At 34.7% G+C, this 15,624-nt stretch overlaps 1 pseudogene; it reads left to right on the top strand.

The window, feature by feature from the left end:
- The first annotated feature begins 11,450 nt into the window (after nt 1-11,450).
- LOC120595200 (uncharacterized) lies at nt 11,451-11,566 on the top strand (annotated as a pseudogene).
- Nucleotides 11,567-15,624: the final 4,058 nt, after the last annotated feature.

Genomic DNA, 15,624 nt, shown 5'->3' with positions numbered 1-15,624 from the left:
CAATTTGCAAATGTACAATAGAGTGTTGTTAACTACAGTCACCATGTTGTACATTACACCCCCAGACTTATTTATCTTATAACTGCAAGTTTGTGCCCTTTGACCACCCCTTCCCATATCCCTCCACTCTCCCTTGACAACCACCAATCTGCTCTTTGTTTCTATAAGCCTGGTTTTTAAAGATTCCACTTATGAGACTATTCAGTATTTTTCTTTCTGTCCGACATTTAACTTAGCATAACCCCCTCAAGTTCCACACATGTTGTCAGCAAATAGCGGGATTCTTTTCTTTTTTTATGGCTGAATAATATTCCTGTGTGTGTGTGTGTGTGTGTGTGTGTGTGTGTGTGTGTGTGTGTCTGTGTTATTTCTATTATAATGTCCTGGCTATTGTAGGTAATGCTGCCATGAAAATGGAAGTGTAGATATTTCTTTCAGACAGTGATTTCATTTCCTTCAGATATATACTCAAGAAGTGGAATTGCTGGATCACATGGTATTTATATTTTTAATTTTTTGAGAAAACTTCATATTGCTTTCCATAGTGTCTCTGAAAATTTACTTTCCTGCCAATAGTGCAAAAGAATTCTATTTTCTCCACATCCTCACCAACATTTGTTATGTTCTGTCTTTTTGATGATAGCCATTCTGACAAGTATGAGGTGATTGTGGTTTCGATTTGTATTTCTTTGATTAGTGATTTTTAGTATCTTTGCATATGCCTTTTGGCCACTTGAGTATCTTCTTTGGGAAAGAATCTATTGAGGTCCTTTACTCATTTTAAAATTGGATTATTTGTTTATTTGCCATTAAGTTGTACGAGTTCCTCATACATTTTGGATTAACCCCTCATCAGACATGTGATTTGCAAATGTTTCCTCCCATTCTGTAGGTTACCTTTATATTTTGATGATCATTTCTTTAGTTATGCAGAAGGTTTGTATATTGATATAGTCCTTCTTGTATATTGTTTGCTTTTGTTGCTTGTGATTTTGGTGTCATATTCATAAAATCATGGCCAAGACCAATGTCAAGTTGTTTACCACCTGTTTTCTTTTAAGGATTTTATGATTCCAGGTCTTGCATTTAAGTCTTTAATCTATATTAGAATACTTTTTATGAGTAATATAAAGTAGGGGTCAAGTTTCCTTGTTTTGCATGCAAACACCCAGTTTTCCCAACTTAATTTATTGAAGAGAGTGTCTTTCTTCCATTGAGTGTTCTTGGCTCCCTTGTCAAAGTTTAGTTGACCATATATGCATGGATTTATTTCTGAGCTCTCAATTCTATTCCAGTGGTCTACATGTCTGCTTTTGTTTGTTTGTCTTGACAATATCATGTTTTTTGATTACTATACTATTGTAATATAGTGTGAAATCAGAAAGTATAGTGCCTCTAATTTTGTTCTATCACTGCTTTGGCTATTTGGGGTCTTTTCTGGTTCCATATGAATTTTAGAATTATTATTATTATTTAAATTTAAATTTCTGTAAAAAAATACCATTAGACTCTTGATAGAGTTTACGTTGAATCTATAGATGGCTTTGAGTAGTATGGACATTTTAACAATATTAATTCTTTCAGTCCATAAACACAAAATATCTTTCCATTTATTTGTGTCCTTAATTCCTTTCATCAACACCTTAGAGTTTTCAGTACACAGATCTTTCTCCTCTTTGCTTAAATTTATTCATAAGTATTTTATTCTTTTTGATGTTTCTGTAAATGGTATTGTTTTATCTTTTTTTTAGATAATTCATCATTAGCACATAGAAATGTTACTGATTTTTGTATGTTGACTTTGTATGCAAGTTTACTGAATTCCTTTACTATTCTAATATTTTTTTGATTGAGTCTTTAGGATTTTCTATACATCAGATTATGTTATTTGCAAACAGAGACAATTTTACTTCTTTTCTGATTCAGATGCTCTGTACTGCTTTTTCTTGCTTAATTGCTCTGGCTGGGACTCTTAGTACTATGTAAAATCGGAATGGTACAAGTGGGTACCCTTGTCTTGTTCCTAATCTTACAGGAAAAACTCCCAACCTTTCATTGTTAAATATGATGCTATCTGTGCTTCCAGACCAGATGGTTCTGTGGGCAGAACTCTTTGTTCAGGCAAAGCTGCAGGCAGGGCTTTGAAGTCAGGAAAGGCCTCCGTCTGTATTCTATGATCAGATGGGAACACAGATTGTGCCCCTAAATTGGGTGTGTGGCTGTAGGCTATGTTCTGTTGATGGGCAAGTTTACTAGCAGGGCTCTTTAGTTGGGGGGTGGGGTCCTCTAGCTATCTCCCACAGTTGAGTAGAGGTAGAGTCTGTGCTCTGAAGTTGGGTGTGGTCACTGTCAGAACTCCTTCGTTGGGCAGAAAGCTATGTTGGTGATTGGGCAAGGCCACTGACTATACTACCTGGCTAGGCCAAGCCACAGGCTACATTCAGCCATCTGTCAAGGCTGTAGGGTGGGCCCTACAACCAGACAATATATACTGCTTTCTGAGGCTGTTGAAGGTCACTGTTTAGGCTCCCTGGTTATGGAGGACCAGAGGCTACACTTAACAGTTTGGCAGACTGCTGACCTTGCCCAAGCCAGGCTATAGGATGGGCTCTGCAGCTCTCAGATTCTCTTGTCAGACTTCTTAGACAGTAGGATTGGAGATCCTACGTAGCATTTGGGCAAGACTTCAGATTTGCTTCCCAGGTTTAGCTATGGAACAGGCTTCATATCCAATATTGCTTGTTGGCTGGAGACCTAAATCAGGCATAACTGCCAACTGAGCTTTCTTGCCAGACAAAGCCACCAGCTCAGCTCGGCAGCCTGGCAGAGCCACTGGCTGGGCTCTCTGTTCAGGTACTGCTACAAGGAGCAATGCAGTCTGCCAGATCTGAGTGCTGGTTGCTGTAAGCCCTACTCCCCTTCTCTATCCCAATGTGATCCACAGTGGTCAAGCCCTATAGAGTTTGCCAGTGATCTCTGTGAAACAAGACCTGAATGGACTTCCCAGGAAGCATTCTTCAATGCTGGGGGAGCTGGATGTCCACCTTGGGCTCTCTTTTTCCCACTGGAGAAGCCATAATATTCCGGGAGATTCTTTGAGTGTGGCACGGTGCCAACTTGAGAAATAGGCAATCTGGTCAGAGTGTAGCCACTCCTTTCACCCTTTGAATGGGGTCCTTCTCAGTCTCTGTGGTCCAGAAGTTGGCTTCAACCTTACCCTCAGGTTCTGGGATTTTTTTTTTTTTTTTTCCTGGAGGTGTCTTGTCTGTGGTGAGTTAATGCTGGAATTCTTATAAGGGGACCAAAGTTGGGAACAACCAATATTGATATCTTGATGATGTCACTCTCTACAGAGTGACGCTCATCTTTTGTGTATTTTTTTTTTTTTTGAGCAAAAATTCTTCCCAAGAATGCCTCCCCTCCACCTCCCATAATGTCTAAGGAAAAAAAATAAAATAAAACAAGTAAAAACATTTAGAAAAACTCTGCTTTTGGATATACAAAAATTGGTTAAGTCTATGCATTAAAAATGAAAATAACAGTGAAGTGGAAATTTTTAAGAGTCTCGTCAATGAAGTCTTCAAATTTCTGCTTTACATGTCTGCTTTACACACAGAAGGTCCTGGGTTCACACCCCAGCTGGAGCCACGGACAATACCCCAGGGGCGCCAGGCCCCAGGTACACACAACGAGCCGTGGGAGGAGACACCTTGCCTTCAGAGATCCAGTTCTTAAGGGGAAACGGCAACATCTATAGGTCAAGGGTGGAAGTGGAGGCGGGGGTGGGAGGAGGAATTAAAGAAGGGAAAAAATATACTAAAAAAAAAGAAATTTCTATCCCCCTTATTTGCTGTAAATAAAGGGTATGAAAGTAAGGGGCAACTATATTTCTTTAATATCAAAATTTCATGTAAACATTGCCTGCTCTTTAGAACATACATTTTTTTATGTCTATAGTTATAGAACATACACTCTTGTAATGTAATATACACTTTTTAATGCACATTTTAAATAAGAAAACTGAAAATGTAGAAATGATTACCTTCTAAGATAGACTGTGGGGAATAAAGTAATAAAGAGGGTTGTCAGGGGAGGGAAGTGATGATGATGATGCTGGAAAAACACCTTGAAGGAAAGCAGCGTCAGGCATTATTCCCACGTTTTACATTGTAACTAAGTGTGAGAGCACCAGGCTGCTCACTACACAGCTGAGGGAAGTGTGAGTCTGAGCACCACTGAAATGGGGATATTTTCTGTGTCTCACAATTACCAAAATATTAATAGCAAAATGCTCCTTATTAAAAAAACAGTACTCTTAATTTTCAGGTTCACAGTTTGTCAGCCTAATATACACTGCACTGTAAAAAAAACATAAATAATGTAAATATTAAAAATAATTGTAAAGATTTTAATGTAGCTTATCAGAGGATAATAATATAAATGCATATATAAAGTTTCACTTATTTTCCCACACAATTTTATTTTCTTCATTTGCTGATTCCACTGGATGTGGAAAATATTACATAGAATTGATATTTGATGCCACTACATGTATACAAGACAATTTAAACATATAGAAGTATAGTCAGAAACACAAATATAAGTTATCTAGAAAAAGAAAAAGTATTTTTAACAAGAGCATATGGAAAAAGCACTGGGATACTGGTCATTTAAAATTTTCCTTCACTGGTTTTAAGTTGTAATAGACTAATGTAGACAATAGTCTACATGGCATATAATTAAACTGGTCAAATTGGAAAACTTCCTTTTCTTACATTTATAATTTTTAATTTATTTTTTTTGTAAGTCATATAGATGCACGTGATAAAAAACAAACCATTTTGTCTTTCTGGCTCTCTCCTCAGGAGTAACTGCAATTACTAATTTAAGGTGTATTCTATGAATTGTATGGCTTTCTTTTTGGTTCCTTTTTGTTATTGATTTTTTTTCTATTTTTTTTTAAATTAAATTTATTGAAGTGACATTGGTTAATAAGATTATATGTTTCAAGTGTACAATTCTATAATACAGCATCTGTGTATTTCATTGTGTGCTCACCAGAGTTTAGTTTCCTTCCAAAACCTTTCTTACCAGGGAAACTGTTCCCACAGGAGAGAGATTAGAGAAGTGTCCTCCATGTCCAAGGAGATCGCAACATTAGGAATTCATTTTATCTAGTTTATCTCTCTTTGTGGTCTTTCTCTTCAAAGTTAGCACACATAGAGAAATGTTATATAGAGGATAGTGATAGAAAAGTCTTTTTTGGGTTTCATTGTATATTATCTGAAAGGTCTTTCATTTAATTATATCAACTGGAAAGAGACCACCTCTTGTGAGGCAATTCCCCTGTGCCATTCTCATAGCCCTCAGTACTTTAACCTTGATTTTGTAGACTTATGTGCATATTACTGTTCAGATGTAAATTTTACTGGGGGCAGGGCCCTTATCTGTTATGCCAGTGGTTCCCAACCCTCAAGCCGCAGACTGGTACTGGTCCATGGCCCATTAGGAATGAGGCATCACAGCAGGAGGTGAGTGGTGGGCAAGCGAGCCAAGCTTTATCTGGATTTGCAGCCTCTCCCCAGCGCACTAGCATTGCTGCCTCAGCTCCACCTGAGATCATCAGGCATTAGATTCTCATAGGAGCACCAGTCCCTGGTGCCAAAAAGGTTAGGGACCACTGTGTTAAGCTCATTCAAGAAATAGTATTTAGTCCTGTGACAAATGTTGTTAGAATTTAAAGATGAATAACACAGACTACTGGTAGTCTAGTTAAGGAGAAAGATAAGAAAGCCAATAATATCAAGAGAGATATGGATGAAAGTGGTGTTGCCAAAACATAAATTCAGTCATGTCAGAAATCTGACAGGGAAATACATAGCAGATAGTTGGCATCTCTGCTCAGGGATTAGAGAAAATTTCACAGGGCAGTTGCATTTAGGATGAGCCTAACAGATAGGCATCCAAGGAGGAAGAAGATTTTGAATAAATAGCATTGATGAAAATACTATGTTATGACAACTATGTAATGTCTAGAGAACTGGCAAAAATTCAGTAAGTCTACAGTATAGGGTATGTAATGCTAGAAAGTTTGCATTTTATCCTGAATCTACTGAAGCATTTTTAGCTGTGACAAAATTGACAAAATTAGATTTTGCTGGTAAGAGAATGAGATCACTCCCATGGTCTATGGTAACTATAAAATATGTGAGATCAATTGAATTGAATTAGGGAACTTCTGGATCCAAGTAATAGAAAATTCAACCTAAGTTCATTTGTAGCTTAAAGATGATTAATTGTCTCACAACCAGTGTTAAGGTGGACTCTTTGTATGGATTCAGTCAGGGCTTAGGCTCCATTTCTCTCTGAGTCTTTACTGGCCTCCCCCACGAGTTAACTCTTCCTCAGTTGGCTCCTCTCCATATATAAGATGGCTGCCATCAGTAACTGGGATTATATACTTACCTCTTCACATTTGGGGAGAAAAATCATTTTCCTGCAATGATTGAACAATGATTCTAAATTTCTATTTTATTAGCCCTGCTTGAACACCGCAGCATGAGAGATGAAATGTATATGAGAGTATGTTAATCAGTACCGATGCCTAGAGCTGGTAGTCATATTGATCCTAACCATATTAGGGATAGCTAAACAACAAGGGAGACTTGGTTTCCAAAAGGAAATTATGCATGTTATATTAAAAAACAAACAAACAAACAAACAAAACAGAGATGGGAGCTGAATAGGGAGCCATAAAATGTACATAAAAAAATATACACAACATTGTCCAGGCAAGAAATGACAGAAAGTTCAATTTATATATTTGAAGTAGAAATAGGGAGAAGTGGAAAGTTTTGAAAGTGTCAACTGATTGATTTTGACAAGTGTGGAAAAGGGAGAAATGAAGAATGACTCCAAGTTTTGTGGTTTGAGTAAATGGAAACTTGGTAGTGGTATAAATGAAGGTAAAAAAAAAAAAAAAAGAACAAGGATAAGTTTAGAAAAATGAGAATTGGGTAAGATTATTAGCTGTTTGGAATATATTGAGTTTAAGGTGCTTGTGTGAGTCCAAATTGACATGCTTTTAAAAAGTAATTTAATAGATAGATGTGAATTCCTACATACAGATCTTGACTGAAACAAAGACATAGATAAAAGTAGAGATTAATGGTAATTTACACAGAAGTAATGAATGAGAATAACAAGGGTAGATTTGTTGAGTGAAAGGTAAAAGGGCCAAAAGAATCCTGACAGTGTTAAAATTAAGAGATTGAACAAGATTAAAAAGAAGCTTTAGAGACTGAGAAAGAAGAATACTTAAGGTAGAATCAGAAGACTGTGTGGGGTTTCAATGTGGTGAGAGTGAGAATATCAGGAAGGAGAGATTGATTATCTACCTTTTACATAACTTTATGTAATATGTATTATTAAAAAGCATATCTAGGGCAGAAATAGGCTCTTTTAGACAGAATGATAAGGGAAAGCCTGTCTGAGGTGGTGATAATTGACTCGAGACCTAATTTTAAAAAGTAAGGAAACATTTAAATTTGGGGAGAAAATTTTTTCAGGCAGTCAGAGTGGCAAGTGAAGTGGGCTTAAAATGGATAAAGAATGACAAGAAGGCCAATATGATCGCAGAACAGATACTTCTAAAATTACGGGCACAGATTAGAGCAAGGGAGGATTTACAGATTATGGATTTTAGACAGTAGACTTTATGTATGATGGGAGGTTGTTGAAAGATTCTGAGAAGAAAAGTACCATGATCTAATTTACATTAAAAAAAAAAGTCCTGGATCTTACCTGGAAGAAAGTCTACAGGGGGAGAAAGAAAAAGGATGAAGATCGATTAGCCATTTGTTTGGGGAGTCTAGGTGTGGATGATAGTGGGATGACCTACAACATTTATGGTAGAAAGGCAAAAAATTTTGTATTCAAAATCAATCCTGAAGGTGGCAAAGTTTAAAGCAGTTGTTAATATAAAGTGGAGAGAAAGGGAGGAGTCAAGGTGACTTTTAGGTACTGGCCCAGATGGGAGCACTGAGGAAAGAGCTACTTGGAAGAAGAAGGAATGGACATTTCTGCTTTGGTGCAGATGCTCTTCCTATGTTTTGAAATATTCAAGTGGAACTATTGACAGGATAGTGTAATAACATAAATGTGAAGGTAAGAGGATAGTTTGGTGCTAGAGATATTAGGGAACCTGAATGGGATCAGGCACTTAGAAGTGAAAAGAGATGAATAGGCTTAAGTCAGCAGAACCCATATTTAGTGTTTTTGAAAGATAAGAAAGATTCTCCAAAAGGAGATCTTTGTAGTAGGAGTAAAATCTTGGGGATGTGTTGTCCCAATAGCCAAGTGAAGACAGTGATTCAAGAAAGCAGGGAGCATTTAATGTTTTAAATGCTGCCAAAAAGGAGAAGGACTGGAAAACAATCACTTGTGCTGAAGAATTCAATGAGAGAATTTCATTGGGTTGTTGGGAATAAGATGTTGGAGAAGATAATGAAAGAATGGGAGCTAAGGAACTGGAGGTAGCAGATACAGAAACCTCTTTCTGATACATTATTTCTTCTATAAAAGAGAGAATAAAAATGGCAGATACAGTTGAAAAAGGCTGTGAGGTCAAGGAGTGTTGCAATAGTAGATCATGCTTGTTTATAATGGGAATTTTCTTGTGAAAAAGGATGAATTGATGATGCAATTCAAAATGTTTGAGTAGATCAGAGAGGTGATGTCAGCCACAACTGGAGGGGTTGGCTTAGTAGTTGGCTTAGTTGTTGGTACTGTTCATCTATTTGTAGAGGGAAGTATAAGTTGGGATAGATTGGTAGGTTTGTTAAGATGATTAAATTATCTTCCAGTTGCTTCTGTTTTTATCAAGGAAGCAAGAATCAAATTATTAGCTGATAGTAAGGAATTATTTTGGAAGGTAATAAGTTTTGTTTTCAACTGGAAATAATGGCAATGAAGTTTCTATTGAAGTTTACAATAGGTTAAAAATCATTGTTAGTGATATACTGAGATAAGGTGCCAAGAACAGAGCTAGCAATATGACTGAACTAAGACAATTTAAAATTATTTAATATAGTTAACATCAAGATCCTAGTTAGTTCTCTTGACAATTGACATACTCCTTGCTCTCTCTTTACGTTTCTCCATATCTCTATGCTTTTTCACCCCATTCTTTGAATCTTTTCCAGTAGAGAATTAGCAAAAAATATATATATTTATATATATATTTTACATATGTACATATATAAAGGTCATATAACTTTATTTTTATGAGAAATTTCTAGAGAAATGTTTGTTTGGAGAGATGACACCCATAGACTTTTTTATCCATGCTAACTTTGTCCCCTTTAAAAATAGATGATCAAAAGGTGTTTGTATTCCTATCTAGTTACAAATTTTCAATAAAGGAAAAGGAAACAATAGTAAAGACTTTCCTGTGATTAAATCTAATTGCTAAAAGTCCAGATTACTTCATTGTAAGCACACCTTTGTTCACTACACAATGCCTCTGATTACAGAGAAAATAATATTACTTAGATATAGATTGTCATTTCATAATTGTAAAGAGGTCAGTTTATCATGAAGGCGGAACAATCTTAAATGTTTATGCACCTAAAAGAGAATTTCAAAATACTTGAAGGAAAAATTGATAGAACTACAAGGAGAAGGAGGTAATTTCAAGATTAAAGTTGAAGATTTCAATACTCTTCTCTCAATACTTGATAACTCAAATAGACAGAAAATCAGGAAAGATAATAAATGCCATGAAGAAAACTATCAATAAAATTGATCTGATTGACAATTTTAGAATACTGTATCCAAAAACAATAGATCTCACATTGTGTTCAAATGTGCATGGAACATTTTCCAAGATCAACTATAAAACAAGTCTCAATAAATTTAAATGATTTAAGTCATACAGAGTATGTTCTTGTACCACAATAGAACTAAGTTAGAAATTAATAACAGAAAGATATCTGGATAATCCACAAATATTTAGAAACTAAACAACTTACATTCAAATACTCATGGATCAAAGAGTAAATCAAAAGTAACATTAAAAATTTTTGGACTGAATGAAAATAAAGTCAGAGCATATCAGAATTTGTCGGATGCCACTAAAACAGTAAGTACATAGAAAGAAATTTATAGCTCTAAATGACTATATTAGAAAATAAAGTCTCAAGTAAATGATATTTACTTCTACCTTAAGAAATTAGGGGACTAAAAAAGAGAAAATTAAACCCAATCAATACAGATGAAAGGAAATAATAAAGATCCACGTGAAAATCACTGAAGTTAGAGAACAATAACAAAAAATATAAAATCAGTGAAACCAAAATCTGAATCTCTGAGAAAGTCAGTAACATTGATAAGGTCTATCCAGACTGATCAGGGAAATAAAGGAAGAAGAAACAGATTACATAAGAAATAAGAGATGATATTGTGACAGAATCAACCAATATTAAAAGGATAATAAAGGAATATTATGAACAAATTTTTGACAATAATTCAAACTTAGATGAAATGAACAAATTCCTTGGAAGACAATACTAACAAAGCTCTTTCACCAAGAAATAGATAACCTGAGTAGGTTTTCCATCCGTTAGACATTGAATTTAAGTTTAAATACTTTTCCACAAGGACAGCTCCAGGTCTATATGGCTTTATTGGTGTATCCTACCAAATATGTAAGGAAGAAATAATACTCATTCTATATAAATTTTTATATAAATTGAAAAACAACATTATTTGTCATTATGGAAGTGATCAATTGTAATCAAGATGAGATATCACCTGTTATGGACTGAATGTTTGTGTCTCCCCAAAATCGATATGTTAAATTCCTAATATTTGGAGGTGAGACTTTTGGAAGTAATTAGGTCATGAAGGTGGAGTCCTCATGAAAGGACTAGTGTCCTGATAAGAATCCCTGCAAAGATACAAGAAAGTGACCATCTGAAAACCAAGAACCAAGAGAAACCTCACCAAGAACCAAATTTTTTCACACATTGATCTTCGACTGCCCAACCTCCAAAACTTGAAAAATAATTATTTATTGTTTAAGCCACTCAGTCTATGCTGTTTGTTTAATCAGTCCAAACTGACTAAGACACAACTTCACACAAAATAGAATGGGTAAAATTAGAAATACTGATCCTACTAAGGGTTGATTAGAAAGTAGAACTCTCATATCCTTTTGATTGGTATTTTCAATGGCAGCACAACTTTGAAAAACAGTTTGGCAGGGTTTCTTAAAATGTTACCAATATACTTACTATATCCATGCAAAGCACATATTTGTATGAAGAATTCTACACAAATGCTCATGGAAATGTAATAACCTGGATGTGATTCCATAGTGTAGCATATAGCACGTCTGCTTTACACTCAGAAGGTCCTGGGTTCACGCCCCACTGGAGCCATGGTCCATGGTCTACAGCCATGCCACCCTGGACCAGCCTGATGTCTGATCTCGGAAGCTAAGCAGGGTTGGGCCTGGTTAGTACTTAAATGGGAGACCACCTAGGAAGACCAGGTACTGTAAGCATAAATAATAAAAATAATAAATATAATAAATAATAAAAAAATGTAATAACCCAAAACTGGAAAAAAAAAGTGTCCTTAAACAGGTGAATGTATAACAAAACAGTGTTGCATCCATACAGAATACTCAACAATATAGATGAATGGGTTATCAATAAACACAACCACATTATCATAGTAAGTTAAAGAAGACAGATGAATGATATAGACTATATGTTTCCATTTATGTAGAATTCTAGAAAATGAAAATTAATCTATAGCGTCAAAAAGCAATTAGTGTTTGCCTGGGGTTAGAAGAGAACATACTAAGGGAAGAGTGAGAGATTACAAAGAGTCTTAAGGAAACTTCTGGGTAATTAATATGTTCATTATTTTGATTGTGATAAAATCTTAACATGTGTATCACTGGTTGCTATCCTTTTCATGCATAGTGCCAACATTTTATTTAGAGCTACCATATCCTGTGGAGGGGCACAGATGGTCTCTTTTTCACATCTATAATGACATAACACTTATAGTTAAATTTTTCCAAATGGCAAATGACTTTCTTCCATAAACACAGTCTCAAAATACAGAGTCCTGCTCTTCTTTTTCCACTCTCTGTCTCCTGTCAGTGCTACCTTCTTCACTGAGCTACTGCTTCACTCACCTTGCAGTCACTGATATTCAGCCAGTTGTATCAGTTATACTGCATCAGGCCACTTCTGACCACATGACTCCCAGCTTAAAAACATTTAAATGAGGATTCCAATATTTATGAGATTTTGTTCAAAATTCTTACTGTGATTAAGGTTTTCCAAGATCTTTTCTCTGGGAATCATCAAGACCTTTGAAGTGTTCAGATCTCTGGCTAATGGCAAACAAACAAACAAACAAACAAACAAACAAAATGGGAAGACTACTGTATAATCGTTTGATATCATCTGTCCTTCCAGAAAAGTTTATCCAAAAGTTACTTTTTATTTTTTAACCATATAAAAGGACAAAGAACAGAAATATTCTAATTATAATGGTTGGTCATTCTTTCATGCTTGTAAGAGCATTGGTATGTTTGTGCATTTTCCAGCAGGGGCCATGAGTCAATTGAATGCTCAGTCATAGATTTGGAATTAAGACTTGTTTCTCTTCATTATGACGAAAGATGGTGCTATAGTTGTTAAGTGGATATATAAATTTTTCTTAAGCACCAATCAGAAAAAATAGAGTAGAAATCTTTCTTAAGTAAGGAATAATTGTGCTGTTTTTCATCTTATTTCTTAAATCCATTTCTTTTATCTTTTTCATGACCACCACTATAGGTTTAATTCTTATTATCTGTTGTATAAATTATTTCACTATCTATTAATTGATCTTCTATCTTTTGTCTTCTTTAAGTATTTTGTATTCATGGCATCAGCCAAAACTTTTAAACAGTTTATCAGGATACCTCCTCTCCCAAAACTTGCATGAATCCTTATTACATCCTCCTGGAGAGCAAAGGGCATTTAACATTTATTTTTCTATTCAGATTGATAAAAAACACAGGAACATTGCTATGCTTGTCTTTGTGCGTATATTTTGTAAATGAAAAAAATGAATGAATGAATGAATGAGAATAAAGTTTCGTGGAGTAGAAACATGACATATCAAGTGCATGTGATAATTCATTGCCCTTTCACATTTTTTAAATACTGTAATGACTAATTTGAGGGACTCAATTCAACTCTCCCTAGTGGATGTAATTTGAATTTATTATGTATTTTCATTACACGTGGACACTATTGTAACCTGCAATTGGGAGATTCACATACTAAAAGCACACTTGTGGAGGTTTTAAATCATGTCCATAAATCTTTGATAATAATCCCTTTTAAAGATGGAGTCTAATTCCCCTCCCCTTGAGCGGATTCAATCTGGTGCTTTGCTTCTATTTTAATGAATAGATTATGGAGAAAGTGACAGCGGGTGACTTCAAAGAATAGGTCTCTCTCTTGGCTCATTCACTCTGAGGAAAGTCAGCTGCCATGTTATGAGGACACTCAAGCAGCCCAATGGAGAGGTCATGAGGTTGGAAACTGAAGTCTCCAGGCAATGGTCTATAAGGAACTGAGGCCACTTGACAACAGTCACGTGTGTGAGTTGGAAGCAGATATTCCAGCCTTGGTCAAGCCTTCAAATGACTGCAGTCCTAGTCAATACTTTCGTTGCAATTTTATAAGAGATCCTAAACTAGAGCCAACCAGCTAATCTGCTCCTGTTTTTCCAACTCATAGAAATAATGTTTTAAGCCACTACATGGTAACATGACTTGTTATGTAACAAAAGATAACTAAAAGGGGCTTGGGGCAGATTTTATTTTGAAACAAATGTGTAGGAGGAAATAAGGAATATGGTCAGAAATAGTTGATTTTGAATCCTCTCTATTTATTTTACAGGCAGAAATTAATAGCCATTATGTCAAGAACATAGCAACACTTTCCATGGAATATTTGGGTTGCAAAGATAGAAAAAACAGCTCAGACTTACATCATCATCATTATCATTCTTACCAAATAATATTCAAAATAAGCATTTCAAATTATAGTCTTGTATTCAATACCTTTTATAAAGTCACTGAATAACCTATTACAGCTCTTAAGGACTCAGAGACTAGCATTCTCAATGCCACAAGTATTCTGCTTGTAATTTTTTTTTTCTTTCCTTTGTTTTTATAAAATGAACTTTATATTCCAAATTACTGATTCATTGTTAATTATATTTTTACAAATGAGATATATGTTTTGATAGTGTATATGAACTTGTACAGAATGGCTTTTTGATTAATATTATAATAAGTTTGCAAAACATGTTTTCAAATTCACATGCTACCCTTTTTAAAATTGAGCTTAAATTAGATATTATATTTTATTTTATATTGTACTAGATAACAACAAAACAATTTCTTAGAATGTGGAAATATTTTTATAATTAGCACAATAACTTTGTAAAGAGTGAGTAAACCCATAAAATAAGATGGGTTCTTTAGTCAGCATGCTATTTTATGTATTTATTTAAAAAATAGATATAAATTGTGTTTCTGTATTTCAATTTTTTTTGCCAAAATAATAAAATAACCAAGTTTTTTAGAAAAATGCAAATAAAAAGATTTTTGTATCTTTTTTCAAAGCTCATTAAGTAGAGCAGTAATTTTTTTTATTCTTATTTTAGACAGTTGTATTTATTTACTTTCCTCTTACAGAAATGTGAGTTTATCCAATACCATTCAAGAGAAAATTAATGGAGAGAGATAATTTGTCATTCTTTACTTTCCATATCTACACTAATTTTGTTTTATTTGGTGTGGTTCCTCCCAGGAATTGAGGCTTGCAATTTATTTATTTTTAATTAATTAATTTTTTTTTTTTTTAGCTTCTGAAAGAATTCTAAATATGTCTGCATGGCAATAGAAGAGTTGCAAGTTGTATACAGCAAGAAAAGACTCAACTATGGTAAAACTCCCTCCTGTGTGCGGTGGGGTAAATATATACATGTTTGTTTTATTGGTTTTGATTTGCATATCTTCCTTCTGTCCTTAAATTAGATGTAGGATCTTAATAATTTCACTTGAAACTCAAAGCCCAGATTTTGCTGTGTGAGGAAGTTTCTGAATAAGACATCAAGTTTCTAGCCATCAGAGGATAATTTATTGATACTTGTCAAAAGGAAGTATCAGTCTAACAGAAATCAAGACAAAAGGAATGCCTGATGAATTTTCTTTGAAGTGCCTTTTATAAAAGTCCTTGGTAATACATATTGATGAACTCCAAATTGTCTTGCCTAAAGGGAAAAGAAAGTAGACTGCTTTACACTGTCTTATAAATATTCATCAAAAGAACAAGACTTATGTTTCCAGGCGTGAGGTGAATGATTACGGTTGTATGATTGCCTTGGAATCTGGATAATTAGTAAAACAGCCGTTGACAGTTAGAGAATTTTAAACTTGGTATCTTGCCGTCACTTCATTTGGAGTCAGATATGAAACTTCTTATTCCAAAGGGAAGCAGTTTTTAGGGGATGATGAATTGATACTAGTTCTAATCATCC

Source organism: Pteropus medius, unplaced genomic scaffold (assembly GCF_902729225.1).
Source record: "Pteropus medius unplaced genomic scaffold, Ma_sr-lr_union100, whole genome shotgun sequence".
NCBI classification, from domain to species: domain Eukaryota; kingdom Metazoa; phylum Chordata; class Mammalia; order Chiroptera; family Pteropodidae; genus Pteropus; species Pteropus medius.
The sequence above is the reverse complement of the archived record's forward strand: the minus strand, read 5'-3'. Positions and strand labels throughout refer to the sequence as shown.